The 14,665-nt window shown below is 41.7% G+C and overlaps 1 long non-coding RNA gene and 1 pseudogene across 1 annotated transcript; one reads left to right on the top strand and one right to left on the bottom strand.

Moving 5' to 3' along the window:
- Nucleotides 1-13,540, bottom strand: part of LOC121772460 — a 33,312-nt pseudogene extending 19,772 nt beyond the window's left edge.
- On the top strand, nucleotides 11,930-14,154 carry LOC121772462. Its single transcript, XR_006044346.1, has 3 exons — nucleotides 11,930-12,556; nucleotides 13,547-13,619; nucleotides 14,113-14,154. It is a non-coding gene; the product is annotated as an uncharacterized LOC121772462 (long non-coding RNA).
- Nucleotides 14,155-14,665: the final 511 nt, after the last annotated feature.

Here is a 14,665-nt window from a genome sequence, read left to right as displayed (position 1 = left end):
TGCTCCGTCTCCACGTGAAGATCTTCAGTACTCGACCTCGGATCTTCTGACTGGTGTCCCGGACTGTACACTAATATTTGTGTGGGAAAATCTCACCAGCGTACTAGGACTTGAATAACGAAGACAGAACTCTACTCACGGAGGAAGCAATTTTTGAACTCTCTCTCTCTCTCTAAGGGGGGCGAAAATTCTGAGTAATAATTATTATTCATCTACATTTTTGTCTCCTTTATTCACCTATTTATATAAAATCACATATTGGGCCCAGTCAAGGATCTAAGGAAGAATTTGGATCAGGCCTCACCCAATTAGCTTTTTACTAATTAAATTGAACCCACCATTTAATATAAACTTATATTGGAATATTACAAGCAGCCACTACAGAAGTAATATTGCACTGCCTCTCCAAATCCGAAATTACGAGTATTCTGGGTTTCCTTTTTAAGTAAGTAATTTATTTCCCGTGCTTAAGATGGAAACATCCATTAATTAATTAATGTCTGCTATGGACTTAATTAATTAATATATTTTAATCTCCAAGAGTGGACTTAGCAAGAAACTCTTATTTATTATTCATAGAGTAATTAAACTCCAACTAGCTAGGTTCCGAATAATAAAACCTTGTTTCGAGCTCCTCTCATGGATGTTATCAAACGAGACTCTTCTCGCGGACGATTCAACGTAATAGCAATCCTAGCACCGCTAGATAACGATCCCACTACCCAATATACCTAGATCGTTGGGTGACGAAAAACCCGCACCTTTGGTAAGTCAAAGTAGTAGATACTCAATATCGTATGCTCAATGCTAACGTACATTGATTAAGAAATTAATTATCAAGACCTCGTCTTTCAGTAGATAGCATAAAGACATGTCTTGCTGTTAGATCCATTCAGTGCTATACCACACCAACGTCATCTTATTTCAATAAGGCTTAGAAATAATCGGACTAACATTGCAACCTTTCACGATAGGTAGTCTAGGCCTATCTGGGTTGTGAAATTCTGCTTTTTCTTTGTTCAGAACTGACATTGTTACCTTAAATTGGACGACGCCCACAACCGGTCTACTAGAACAAAGACTTAGACTTTGTTACGTTCTTATACATTTAAATATGTAATAAACAACCATTAAATGTAAAACATAACAAAATTATGACAAAAATAATCTGGTTTATTTATTGGAAAATAGCTTATAGAGTTTTACAGTATTCAATCACTCGAAAAGTGATTTCTAGTATACAAACTCTAACAATCTCCCACTTATACTCAAAACAGCTTTCGAGTATACAAAAAGTAGTATTTAGTGCAGACGTCATGTATTTCTCCCACTTATACTGAAAGCGAGTTGAGGTCTTGAATGAGTCGAACCCCCATCCCTTTAATGTGGTATTCGAACGGTTTCACCGCCAATGCCTTTGTAAAAGGATCTGCCAGATTGTTCTCTGACGCAATCTTGACCACTTGTATGTCTCATCTCTGCACTATATCTCTAATGATATGATACTTCCACTCTATGTGTTTCTCGCTTTGTGAGTTCTTGGTTCTTTCGAGTTTGCCACAGCGCCAGAGTTGTCACAATAAACAGTGATGCTCTTGGGCAGATTCGAAACCACAGCTAAGTCCATAAGGAAGTTTTTGAGCCATACTGCCTCTTTTGCAGCCTCCGAAGCGGCTACATACTCGGCTTCCATGGTCGAGTCCGCGATGCATTTCTGCTTCACACTCTTCCAAATTACGGCTCCACCTCCTAAGGTGAAGTCTGAGTCAGTATATCCGAAAGGACAGAGCTCGGCTGCATTGTAAACTAGAACATAGTCCTTGGTCCGTTTAAGGTACTTGAGTATGTTCTTTACGGCAGTCCAATGTCCTTGGCCTGGATTCGACTGATATCTTGCTACCATAGCAACAACAAAGCAAATATCAGGTCTCGTACAAAGCATAGCATACATGAGACTTCCAACTGGCGAAGCATATGGAATCTTTCTCATAACTTGTAACTCAGACAGCGTTTTGGGGCACATCTCTTGAGATAGATGGATGTCATGTCTGAAAGGTAAGAAACCTTTCTTGGCGTCCTGCATGTTAAAACGGCTAAGTACTATGTCGATGTAAGATTCTTGAGATAAGCACAACATCTTCTTATCTCGATTCTGAAGAACCTTGATACCGAGGATGTGTCCCGCGTCTCCCATATCCTTCATCTCAAACTGGTCTGACAACCATGTTCGTACTGATGACAACATCTTTTTATTGTTTCCAATTAGAAGAATGTCATCTACATATAGAACTAAGAACACAACATTTCCCATTTCAACTTTCTTATACACGCAGCTTTCATTTGGGCATTTTTCGAATCCAAACATGCGAACAGTTTGATCGAAACACTGGTTCCACGATCTAGATGTTTTCTTAAGGCCATAAATGGTCTTCTTAAGCTTCCAAACCATGTGTTCTTGGCCCTTTATGGCATATCCCCCGGGTTGTTCCATGTAGATGGTGTCCTCAAGACCACCGTTTAGAAACGCAGTCTTAACGTCCATCTGCCATACATCCCAATCCATATAAGCTTGATAAGGCTCATTCCATGCATCGGTTTAAGGGTAAAATGTATACTACTTGATCTGTATATCGCGCAAAACAAGTGTTAAAATGTGCAGAAATGCTACTTGACCAAGGCAGCAAGGCCGAACTGATCAAACAAGTACAAAAGGCAAAAAAGGGCCAAGAATTGGGGGAGTTGATCAAGGGGAGCGATCAAGCAGTTAGGTGGGGACCGCTGGCTTCTAGAAGAAGAACACGTGAGGAAATGAGATGGGTATGCCGCACCATTCTGTTATCAAGGACGACGTTCTAGAAGGGGACACATGCCGGAATATAAGAACGCAAGGACGAAGCTGTTATACGAATCTGTTACCAAAAAGCATCGTCATTCTAGAAGAACAGCACGTAGCAATCAATGAGTCGCTCACTCTCAGAATGAGCGAATATTCCCTGTCAAGATCGTTATCCAGCTGGGAGTCGAATCGAGCTTATAAATAGATGATGTGCCACCACAAGAAGGGGGGAACAAAGACTTACTTTCCGTCTAGTTTAGCTTAGCTTAGTTAACTAGTGTAGTTCAGCTCCCTAGCTTAGTTTAGATCAGTTCTCTAGTTTAGTTTAGATAGCTTAGTTAAAAGGGCGACCAAAGGGAGCGCTGCAGAATACCCATTTCTGTCTATGTTATCTTAAGTTTCCCGCTAAGATTCTTCTCAATTTTTACCGCTTTCTTAGTTTCCGAAGTGTTAGCTTAGTTTAATTTCACGCTGTACTCAGTTTTTAGTTTAATAGAAGTTATTTTTCGTTTACATTCTCGCATTTACTTTTCTGCTGTTACCTGTAATTCACTTGACCCAGTAGTTAAAGTTCCATTGATCAAGCTAGCTAGTTTAATTCTGCCTAGATTAAAAACAGTAGTTAAAAACTCACAAGTTAAAGCGTGGCAGCAGCCAACCCCCCTGTTCACTACTCACACACTCGACACACCAACTTTTCTGTGGGATCGACCCCGAACTTGCCGCTTTACTGTTAAAGTTGTGCAAATTGGGAGTTATAAATATTTTCTTGCGTGAGTCGGTTTGAGGATTGATTTGATTCAGTGGCAACGACAATTTGCTAACTGATCTGACCGGTTCGGTTATCTTCCATATAACTTGATCCAATTCCAATCCGTCGATCTCGAACTCACCAAAATGGCACCGTTGCTAGGGAAGCATGGTGTTATTTTATGTTGGTGTGTAGTGCGTAGGAGTATATAGTTTTATTTCTTTCTTTTCTCATTTGTTTATCCTGTTGTTGATGAGAAGGTACCACCATGGCGATTACTGGAATCATCTCTTTAAATACAGAAGAACTAACACTCAGTGGAGAATCCAGGAAGCCGGCGTAGTGACCACTCGTTACATAGCCACTCAAGCAGCAGCAGCCACAGAGCAGAACACAAACCCACCACCACCTGAACAAGCAGAAGTAAAAATGGCCCTTGTCCCTGACGACTCGGGAATCGGCTCTCTACACGCTCATGATCAGAGAGAGCCCAGACATGCCATCGCCACTACTCCTGGGATGCGGACCATCACAATCAAATCAGGAGTACTGGTTGTTTTGTCCCACTTCTACGGCCTTTCGAAGGAGTGTCCGTATGCTTTTCTGGAGGAATTCTACCGATACTGTGATATTCAGCCCTTGCCAGCTGGATCCACATCCGAAGATTACAAGCTTAAGGCTATTCCCTTCGTTTTGAAGGGGAACGCGGGTGTCTGGCTTTCAAGGCTGCCAGAAGGATCCATCAGGACTTGGGCTGAATTCCGCATGATATTCCTCGATCATTTCTTTCCAGCATAAAAAACAAGTGCCCTGAAAAGGGAAATTACAGAAGCCAGACAGAAATATGACGAGCCCCTCGGCCAGTACTGGGATAGGTTCCAAGGGCTAGTTCAAGCATGCCCTAACCACAAGCTGGGAGAGAAGGAGATCTACTCGATCTTCTATGGCGGACTCACGGTGGACAGCAAGAACGACCTCAACCTCGCAGCACAAGGTGACTTCTTGAAAACCGCATTTAGCCAAGCTAAGAATATTTTGGAGAGGCTGATTGAGGCTAAGCGGCCGTACGAAACATCTCGAGGGCAGTACAGGAGAGGAGCAGTGCACGCAGCAGAGGCGCGCAACGATGAAAAGCTGGAGGCTCGATTCGAGCAGATGGAGAAGAGACTGCTGGAAGCAGTAGAAAAAACGAGATCGCCGCCACCGCTTGTACCGAAGGAGACACAGTATGTGCCGCAGCCGCCACCTCCAGAAGAGCATCACTACTATTACTGCGAGTTTCCCCCTGAGATAGAGCAAGTAAACGCCGTAAGCCACTGGAACACAAATGGTTACTAGATCCAGGGGAAACAGAGAGATGCTCCATGGAGGGACCACCCCAACTTCAGGTAGACTGATCAGAATCAAAACTAACCATCGCAACCTTCTGAAGGGCAGCCCAACTGGCCTGCTTGAATCTAGGAAAGACCAAACACTGGAGGGAACAGATTTCAGGGAGGTCAGGCAGGATGGTCAAATGGATCTAAAGGAAACTGGTTAAGTGGAGGACAACCTAACTGGTCAAACCGACAACAGGAAGGAGACTGGGGGTCCCAGCATCAAATCCCTCAGTTTAGCAATCAAGGAAGGCAGCCAAACAATCAACTGGTGAATTATGTTCCGCAATACCAAAGAGGGAACTCATAGTATTTCCAAGGAAATCAGCAAAGTCATTTCAAGAACCAGCCAGAGCAGTATGGAACTTTCGGCTACTACCAGCAAGGCCATGGAGGAGGCCGATTTAATCAGAGAAATAACAGGCAGCAAAGTGAAGGTCCAGGGGATATGATGATCCCACACCAGCCCCATGATGTTGTTAGGGTTTTGTATACTAGAAATCACTTTCGAGTGATTGGATACTGTAAAACTCTAATTGTTATTTTCCAATAAATGCAACAGATAATTTTTTGACATAATGTTGTTATGTTTTACATTTAATGGTTGTTTATTGCATATTTAAATGTATAAGCAAACGTAACAAAGTCTAAGACCTTGTTTTAGTAGACCGGTTGTGGGCGTCGTCCAATTTAAGGTAACACGGTCAGTTCTAAACAAAGAAAAATAAGAATTTCACAACCTATATAGGCCTAGACTACCTATCGTGAAAGGTTACAATGTCAGTCCGATTATTTCTAAGCCTTATTGAAATAAGATGACGTTGATGTGGTATAACACTGAATGGATCTAACAGCAAGACGAGTCTTTATGCTATCTACTGAAAGACGATGTCTTGATAATTAATTTCTTAATCAATGTACGTTAGCATTGAGCATACAATATTGAGTATCTACTACTTTGACTTACCAAAGGTGCGGGTTTTTCATCACCCGACGATCCAGGTATATTGGGTAGTGGCGATCATTATCTAGCGGTGCTAGGATTGCTATTACGTTGAATCGTGCGCGAGGGGAGTCTCGTTTGATAACATCCACAAGAGGAGCTCAAAACAAGGTTTTATTATTCGGAACCTAGCTAGTTGGAGTTTAATTACTCCATGAATAATAAATAAGAGTTTCTTGCTAAGTCCACTCTTGGAGATTAAAATATGTTAATTAATTAAGTCCATAGCAGACAATAATTAATTGATGGATGTTTCTATCTTAAGCGCGGGAAATAAATTAAATGCAATTAAAGGAAACCCAGAATACTTGTAATTTCGGATTTGGAAGGCAGTGCAATATTACTTCTGTAGTGGCTGCTTGTAATATTCCAATATAAGCTTATATTAAATTGTGGGTTCAATTTAATTGGTAAAAAGCTAATTGGGTTAGGCCTGTTCCAAATTCTTCCTTAGATCTCTGACTGGGCCCAATATGTGACTTAATATAAATAAGAGAATGAAGGAGACAGAAAATACACATTATTACTCTATCAAATTTTTGTCCCCCTCTAAGAAAGAGAGAGCTCGAAATTTTGCCTCCTCCGTGAGTTGAGTTCTGTCTTCGTTATTCAAGTCCTAGTACGTTGGTGAGATTTGCCCACACAAATATCAGCGTATAGTCCGGGACACCAGTCAGAAGATCTGAGGTTGAGTATTGAAGATCTTCACGTGGAGACGGAGCAAGCCATCATCGATTCTTGATTGAAACAACAAGGTAAATTGGCTAATTCCGTAGTAAGCATGTTTTAGGGATTTTATATGCTAAAGCATGTTTTAATTCAAGTTATGAGTATGATACATGTGATAATTACGCGAATAGAATTTATCTAAATAATCTGCTAAATAGATCAAATTTATGTGATCATTAAATGTTGCACGCTTCCGCTGCCAACCCCTTCAGATGTTGTGCGAGAAATACAGGAAGCCCAGATGGAACATAGAGCTGCATTAGAAATGCTTACGAAGCAGTTATCTCAGGTCGCCATGTCACTGGGCGAGCTGAGAGGTAATGAGGGAAAGATTCCACCTACAGTGCAACCACCTGCGGGGCGAGAGAATGTCAACACAGTCTCTCTGAAATCAGAAGGAGTTTATCAAAGCTCGACTGCAAGTTTTCCAGCACCCAGGACCAGTCATAATAAAAGCCTTGAATCCAGCGCCCTTGATCAAGTCACAGCGAAAGAAGAGTCTAACATTTGTGAACAAGGTGCTGAAAAGAGGAGGAGGGTCGAAGCAGAAAAAGTGACCGGTATGATCCAATCTAGTGATCTCCCCCCAAGAGAACTGACCCAGGGGTATTTACGCTCCAAATTTCCATCAGAAACATTCAAATAGATCACGCAATGTACGACCTAGGGGCTTCCATCAATATTATGCCATATTCTATATACAAGAAATTGGAGAATGCTAAGCTCGTCAAAACCAATATCAAAACCAAGGTGAACAGATTTATGTATCCCGCCGACTTCTTTGTTATAAAAATGACGGAACCAGGAGCAGAGGATTCTATTGGAATCCTTTTGGGGAGACCTTTCCTATTCACCGCCAACACAGTCATTGACGTCCGCCATGGGACAATTAATCTAGAGTTTAAAGGAGAGCGACTTACAGTCGGCATTAATGAAGTTGCAAGAAGGCCACATGACAGAGAGAGCATACAAACAGTAGACGCTATCAGCCCTCGGAAACAGAAGTATTCGAAAAAGGAATCCTTCAAGGAGCCACCCTCTGGTTCCGCTGAAGGTGAACAGCTCAAGAGAGAGGCAGCAGAATGGTTTGATACGATAATGACTGGAGCAATGGATGATCAAGCCATTAGAAGGGCAATCATGGATTTCTGTAAGCCACCACAGTCAGTTGAGCCGAACTGGACAGCTAAACCAGCGGAGGTCGAAAAACTACCTGATCAAGACACCCCAGTGGGAAGAATGCTGAAGGAGATCCCTGCACCTGCAGGACAGTTACTGTCATTACCAGCATTACCGGGTACCCTCACGAACCTGTCCACCCAGAGGCATAAAGAACCAAACCACCCAGACCTGCAAGGACAGAAGAGAAAATTGCTGGAGGAGCTGAGACTGAATCAAAAGGCAATTGAAGGGAAAATATCAGACTTGATGGGGATCGACCCAGGTCCATGCTTGCGTTCCACCATGTCTAAAGAGGAAGTGACGCCCCACTGTGATTAGCAGCGCAAACTCAACCCCTCTGTGAGAAACGGAGAGCTCGCGGTGGGGCAAAAGGGGTTACTTCTCCAGTATCAACCCAAGCTGATGCTCGAGAGGAGATCAAACCCGCATTTGAACAGATGGTTACTCCTTCTACAGGAGTTTGAGTGGGAAGCAGTTGATAGGAAAGGATGTGAAAACATAGAGGCGAGTCACCTGCGCCGAATTCTGCAAAAAGAAAATAAGGAAGCCATTACAGACAAGTTCCCTGAAGGGCACCTGCATCTGATACAGTCGAAGTCTGAGGGACAGCGGATCTGCCAGGAAAGGAGGATTGATCAAAGTAAACAGAGAAGCTGGGAGCAACTTGCACCTAAAAGGGCAAAGTTCGCAGGAAGGACCGACAGTTTAGAGGAAAGCGAGTTACCCAGTAGGAACGGAATGGAGGCGTTTGTAGTGAACGACATTTCACTACCAATGCCTAGCTCATGCCAGTAAACAGGTAGAAGGAGTGATCTGGTATTCATGGATAGTCTGCTTGATCAAGCGACAAATTCTAAATCTCTTAATCTGATCAAGTGACATTCCAAGGAAACCCGGTCAAATCCTTGTTAGTGTAAATAGGCTTTTTTTGTGTTAAGTTTTTCTTAGTTAATCAAAAGTCAGACGTGGAGGAAAGAAACTGATCAAGTGGAATTATGTGAGTTGTTATCGGGATTTAATGGTCCATGTGATCAGTGCAATTTGAATTTAATTGGTGGTGCAGTGATTGAGTTGATAAGAACAGGTGATGATAAGACGTGCGCAGTAATTTGAGAGGTGTCAGGCGGCGCCAACTGTTGAAATGAAAGGACATCCTGGAGAGAGAAAGGAAGCGTATCGAAGAAGCTTTGCCACCTGGCACTCTAAAAAGGTGCGCCTGCACGTGAAGAGTCGCACAAATCTGAACAAACGCAGAGATCTCAAACAGGCAGGAATCTCAACAGTCGGGGCTGCAATATAAAAAGGGTCTTCTGGATCTCACTTTTCATCAACTACCTTCAGAACCTTTGTGCTATCCTCATCTAATTCTCTCCAAATTCAAATCACCAGCAAACATAATCAGAAAGAAATGCAGGGCAATCAACTCGAGACATCCAATACATCCTCGTTTTCTTCGGGAGCCGGCATCAACAGTGATAATTAGTGGTCCTTGTTACCATCCAGTCCACCAACCACCAAAACCCCATTATTGCCTCCTAGATTCATCGGCCCGCTCCAATATGTGGACCTGGCTGACATAAGGCGTGTTGACTCCGTACTCAGAAGTTTTCCGCCGGCGCTGACCCCGTGGAGATTTACACTGTCCTAAAAGCTCGCCTAAACATTTCTCGGTCTAAGGACCCTGATCCGCCACCACCAACAGAAGGGCTGCCTCTTCCCAGTGATTTCCTTCTACGACGAAAGGAGACAAAATTTAGCCTTTCTTCGCCACCAAACAATGAACCAGCTGCTTCTTGAAGCTGATGGTTCAAGGCAGCAAGCGGATGAGGAGAAAACCAAGGGACCGGAGCAGTCATTGAAGCAAGCAAGACTGTGGAGAGCAACCAGGTGAGAGCAGAGGAAGGGAGCAAGAGGAAGGGGGAAGAAAGTATCCTTCCTTCCCCTAAAATGGGCCACCATACCAACCAAGGTATGGGGCTTACTAACGCTGCCAGCATGCTTCTCCCCACAAAGGAGAAAAAGAATAAAAATACCAAGGAGGAGGAGCTCCGATAAACGCAAAGCCTTAGAGGCAATAAGGGAGGCCTGTGTAATGGAGGCGATAAGGAAGGCTCGCAACATTCCCCTGATTCAACAATCTAGAAGGCAGTAGTATCACCCTTAACCCTGCTTCTTTGTGTAAATTGTGTTTTTGACTCCGTTCTCACACTTAGTCCTGTGTCTGGACTAAGTGTGCGAAGTTTATGGAAGTTATTGTCTGTTTTGCCTATGTGTTATGTTTTTTCTATATTAGCATGTTGATTGATGGCACTGTCTCACACTTAGCCCAGTATCTGGTCTAAGTGTGAGAAGTTTCCCTTGTTGTGTCGTCGCCTGTGCCTAACCCTTTTTTTCCACTGCATCCAGTCCCTCGAGGACGAGTTCATATACTAGGGGGAGGGGGACGGGTTAGTTACAGTAGAATCATACATGCTAAAATTTTTCAAAAATAACAAATTCCAGATAGTAATAAGATAAGCAATATGCATGACATTGGATAAATGGAAGACTTGATTACTTTTTCGGAGAGCTAGAAAAATGATTCAGTATGGTCACATGTAAAACTTGATTGCAAAAACTTAATCAATTTGAACGACACAAGTGTGATGGAAACGCTCAATTTCTAAACCAACTGTGAAGACTCTCTATATGTGAGTTATAAGCCAAAAGTAGAACACTTTCTACTATTTTTACAAAAGAAAAAATTTACGAGAGGCTGACTTTTAATATTAAGATGAAAATTGCACAAGTAGTAAGGACTAAAGGCACTAGGACTTAGCCTTTTGAGCCATTTTCTTCCTTCGATTCCACAACCCCGCCTCATTAATCAAGTCACCCCTTAGTTAACCACTTTGAGCCCAAACACCCTTACCTATTCTTTGAAGCCTTAAGACCAAATAAAAGTTTCATATCACATGAGAAAAGAGGGTCGAAGAGATGAAGTTTGTCAAGGGAAACAAAAGGGGATAACAATAGAATGATCGAAATAAAGGGTAGTCGGGTTTATCAAGTTAGACAATCGGGTTGATCATATAAAAAAATGATGAAAAGGTTTGAGAAAAAGAAAAGGCAGGAAATAGTTGTAACCTGACCCAGAAAATCAAAAGTAAACAAATAAGCCGAAAGTTATAAGGCTAAAGGTCGAAATTTGATCGAGAAGTAGCATCAAGAAGAGGAAGAAATAAATATCCCAATCCTGATCCAGCGAGTTTAGTCAAATCTTTGGCTTTTCGACTCATGTGATTTTTCTTTAAAATTTTATATTTGAACTTAGAAACCCTAGGACCCTACCCAAATACGTTACTACCCTTGAGCCCCGTTACAACCCAAAACAAAGACCTTAAGGAACTATCTTGTGCAGTCCGATTCAAGGTATTAAATTTGTGGCAACACCGAGTGAACATTCTTAACATCTCTGTGAGAAATGAGTGACTGAGTGAATCCAACAATGGTTTTTAAATTGAGCAATCTTGACAAGCTGACACCTTGATCAAGCAAAGGCGAAAGAGAAGGAACACAAGCTACTGACAAATGGATTGACCTCGACCTCGGGTATGATTGTTGGAAATTTATTCGGTCTAATGCATATATATGTGAATACGTGTTTTTATTTTGAGGTCTTGTTTTTTCTTTTACTTGTGAAATAAGTAAACCATGCCTGAAATTTGCCTTATCTTTTTCTTTTCTTTTTCTTTATACTTGAGGACAAGTATGTTTTAAGTGTGAGCAGTTTGATAAGGCTCATTTCATGCATCGGTTTAAGGGTAAAATGTATACTACTTGATCGGTTTATCGCGCAAAACAAGTGTTAAAATGTGCAGAAATGCTACTTGACCAAGGAAGCAAGACCGAACTGATCAAGCAAGTACAAAAGGCGAAAAAGGGCCAAGAATCGGGGGAGTTGATCAAGGGGGAGCGATCAAGCAGTTAGGTGGGGACCGCTTGTAACACCCCGACTTTTTCTACCCTTTTATTGTGTTCTTGAAAGGACCGTCTTTTGTGCACTTAAAAATTTTTCGACCTTGTTTCTTTTGTCAAGAGAAGAATTTTACATTTTGGGCTTAAACCATTATCCTTTCCTAACCCAATTTTCTTTATTACTTAAAGAGGAAACTTTATTTTAAGCCCAAATCATCTTTTTATTTCTCTTCATGAGCCCACTTTAAATTTGCAGCCCAATCACTATTGAATGCCACTTTTCACTCGTCAACTATTCTGTTCCACAAAATCCGGAAAAAATCAGTTTCTATCTCCCCCCATGATCTCATGAAATCGGTTTATACCTATACATATCTCTCCATGACTCCACATTTTATCAGATCAATCGATTCCAGAAAAAAAATCAGAGAGCTAGAAATTAGAGAAAGAGATGGCAGGCGCTGTGTTTTGAGAGAGATTGGATGGAGGGAGAAGAGATGACGACGGAGTGGTCCACGGGCTCGGCGACGGCGGATAACAGCCGGTGAATACGGAGCCGAAGGCTGTCCGGTTCGGCAACAGCTGTCGCGACTCACGGCGGTGCTGCGATGCGAGAGAACTGAGAGAGAAGCCACTGCAGTTTCTTCCTTCCAACGAGTTTGAAATCTGAGAGGATCGTGATTTCAATTTCCATGTTTGTTGACAAATTCTTTTATGCGAAGGTATAATTCCCCAAATTCTGAACTCTCTAAATTCTGATTTCACAGCATACCATTCAATGATTCACACGTTTGGAAATCCTCGTGATAACACATAATCACTCAAAGCTTTCGTCTTGATTCTGTTAGAATTAAATCTTAGCCCTTGAACAGTTTAAATCCTCAATTCTCTTAGATTAAACAGTTGATTGAATAAAAGTTTGAATTAAAGCTTAGAATTAAGAGGGGAAGAGAGATTTACCTAACGGAGGCGCTGTCGACGGTAGCAGCAGCGAACGAGAGAGAGGGGTGGGAAGTAACTAGATTATCAATTTTGTGAAGAAAAGTTAGAGACGTGAATTTCAGCCTGCTTGGGGGAATTGTTTTGTTGTGAATTGGTAGGAGTTTGGTGTTTTATATGGTGGATTTTATGTAAGGGAGATTCAAAGAAAAGGATGAACTAGAGAGAGAGGTTATATTAAATTGAAGAAGACGAATCTGGGAGTAGTTCACTCTTAGTATTTTCTTTTTCTTTTTCTTTTTTTTTCTTCATTATGCAAGTGGGTGATTTGGAAATATAATAATAGGTGGGTATACATTGCTGTGAAGGGAGTATAAACGTGTGGTGGCAGGCAATATTTTGGCTACTGCCTCTTTTTTTTTTCTTTAGTTTAAGTGTTAGGATTTTTTTTAATGCTTTTGTTGGGCCATGATTTGGTATGGGCTATGGACTAATTGGAATTCAATTAAGAAAAGGGATTAGGAGCATGCGTGTATTACTTTGTGAATAGAAGTACTACTTTTAGTCCGATTTGTTTTTGAGTTGTACGGCCGGAGTTAATCGAAATACCTAAGTTTTAATGGGGAAATACGAGGAGCCAACGGAGGAACTTTAGGCGGCCGCCGAATAAACGAAAACCAAGGAATGAGATAAACGATTTTAATTAGGGTGCATGCATCTTATTTATTTACTTGATTTAATGTGTTGATTTATGTGTTATTTAAATGTTAAAGGTGATTCCTTGCAAGCGAGATGTGATATCAAGGGAAGGAAAATAATTTCGAATTAAGGCCTTAAGCAAACGAGGTGGGCTTTCTAACTAAGTATTTTGTGGGCTTTCTTTTTAAATATGGGCAATGCCCTAAGTATATTTTTATGTGAAAATGATACGAATATTTGTCATGCCGTGTTTTGTTTTATTCTATGGAACCTATCTGATGTGGCTTTTGCCATCAATGGATAATCGAATTCGGGTCTGTCTAGGGAGTGAGTCCCTATTCAGGCTAGTGTACACCTATGGAGATCGTGAGCCGTCTTTCGGGTCGGCCGGTCTAGTGACTTGGGATGTGGCCACATTCCTTGTCATCAATGGATCAGATATGGTAGATAGCTATGGGAAAATGGTTGATCAACCGAATTTTACAATGGAAATGATTTTAGTGTCTTGGGCGATTTCTAAAGTTAAAATCCCAAGGTCACTCAATGGTGGCATGATAAATACTTTTTATAAAATGTTTTCGGCATGAGTCCACTGAGTGCATCAAGTACTCAGCCCTGCAGTTCTTTTTAAAAATTGCAGGTTGAGCGTGACGGGTGCGGTGGGTATTGAGCAAGACCGTTGAAGAAATTAAGTGTTTAGAATGTGTCATGTCTTCACACGTGGCATATTCCTTCTCTCAAAAGCTTCCGCTAAATATTGTTTCTTTTGAGTTGTTGATTGTTGAGATACTCTGATTTTATTCAAGCTATTCTCATTTGTTTTGAACTATGGTCGATTTGTGTTGTTTCCCCTTTCTTCCCCGCTTCTTTAATCCTCCCCTAGTCGCGATCAACCGTGTTTTCTATCCTTAGGAAATGCGGGCGTGACACCGCTGGTGAGGAAATGAGCTGGATATGGCGCACCATTGTGTTATCAAGGACGACGTTCTAGAAGGGGACACGTGCCGGAATATGAGAACGCAAGGACGAAGTTGTTATATGAATCTGTTACCAAAAAGCATCGTCATTCTAGAAGAATAGCACGTAGCAATCAATGAGTCGCTCACTCTCAGAATGAGCGAATATTCCCTGTTAAGATCGTTATCCAGTTGGGAGTCGAATCGAGCTTATAAATAGATGATGTGCCACCACAA

The sequence above is a fragment of the Salvia splendens genome, chromosome 16 (genome assembly GCF_004379255.2).
Source record: "Salvia splendens isolate huo1 chromosome 16, SspV2, whole genome shotgun sequence".
NCBI lineage: Eukaryota > Viridiplantae > Streptophyta > Magnoliopsida > Lamiales > Lamiaceae > Salvia > Salvia splendens.
Note: the sequence above shows the minus strand (reverse complement) of the source record. Positions and strands in the feature narration are given on the sequence as shown.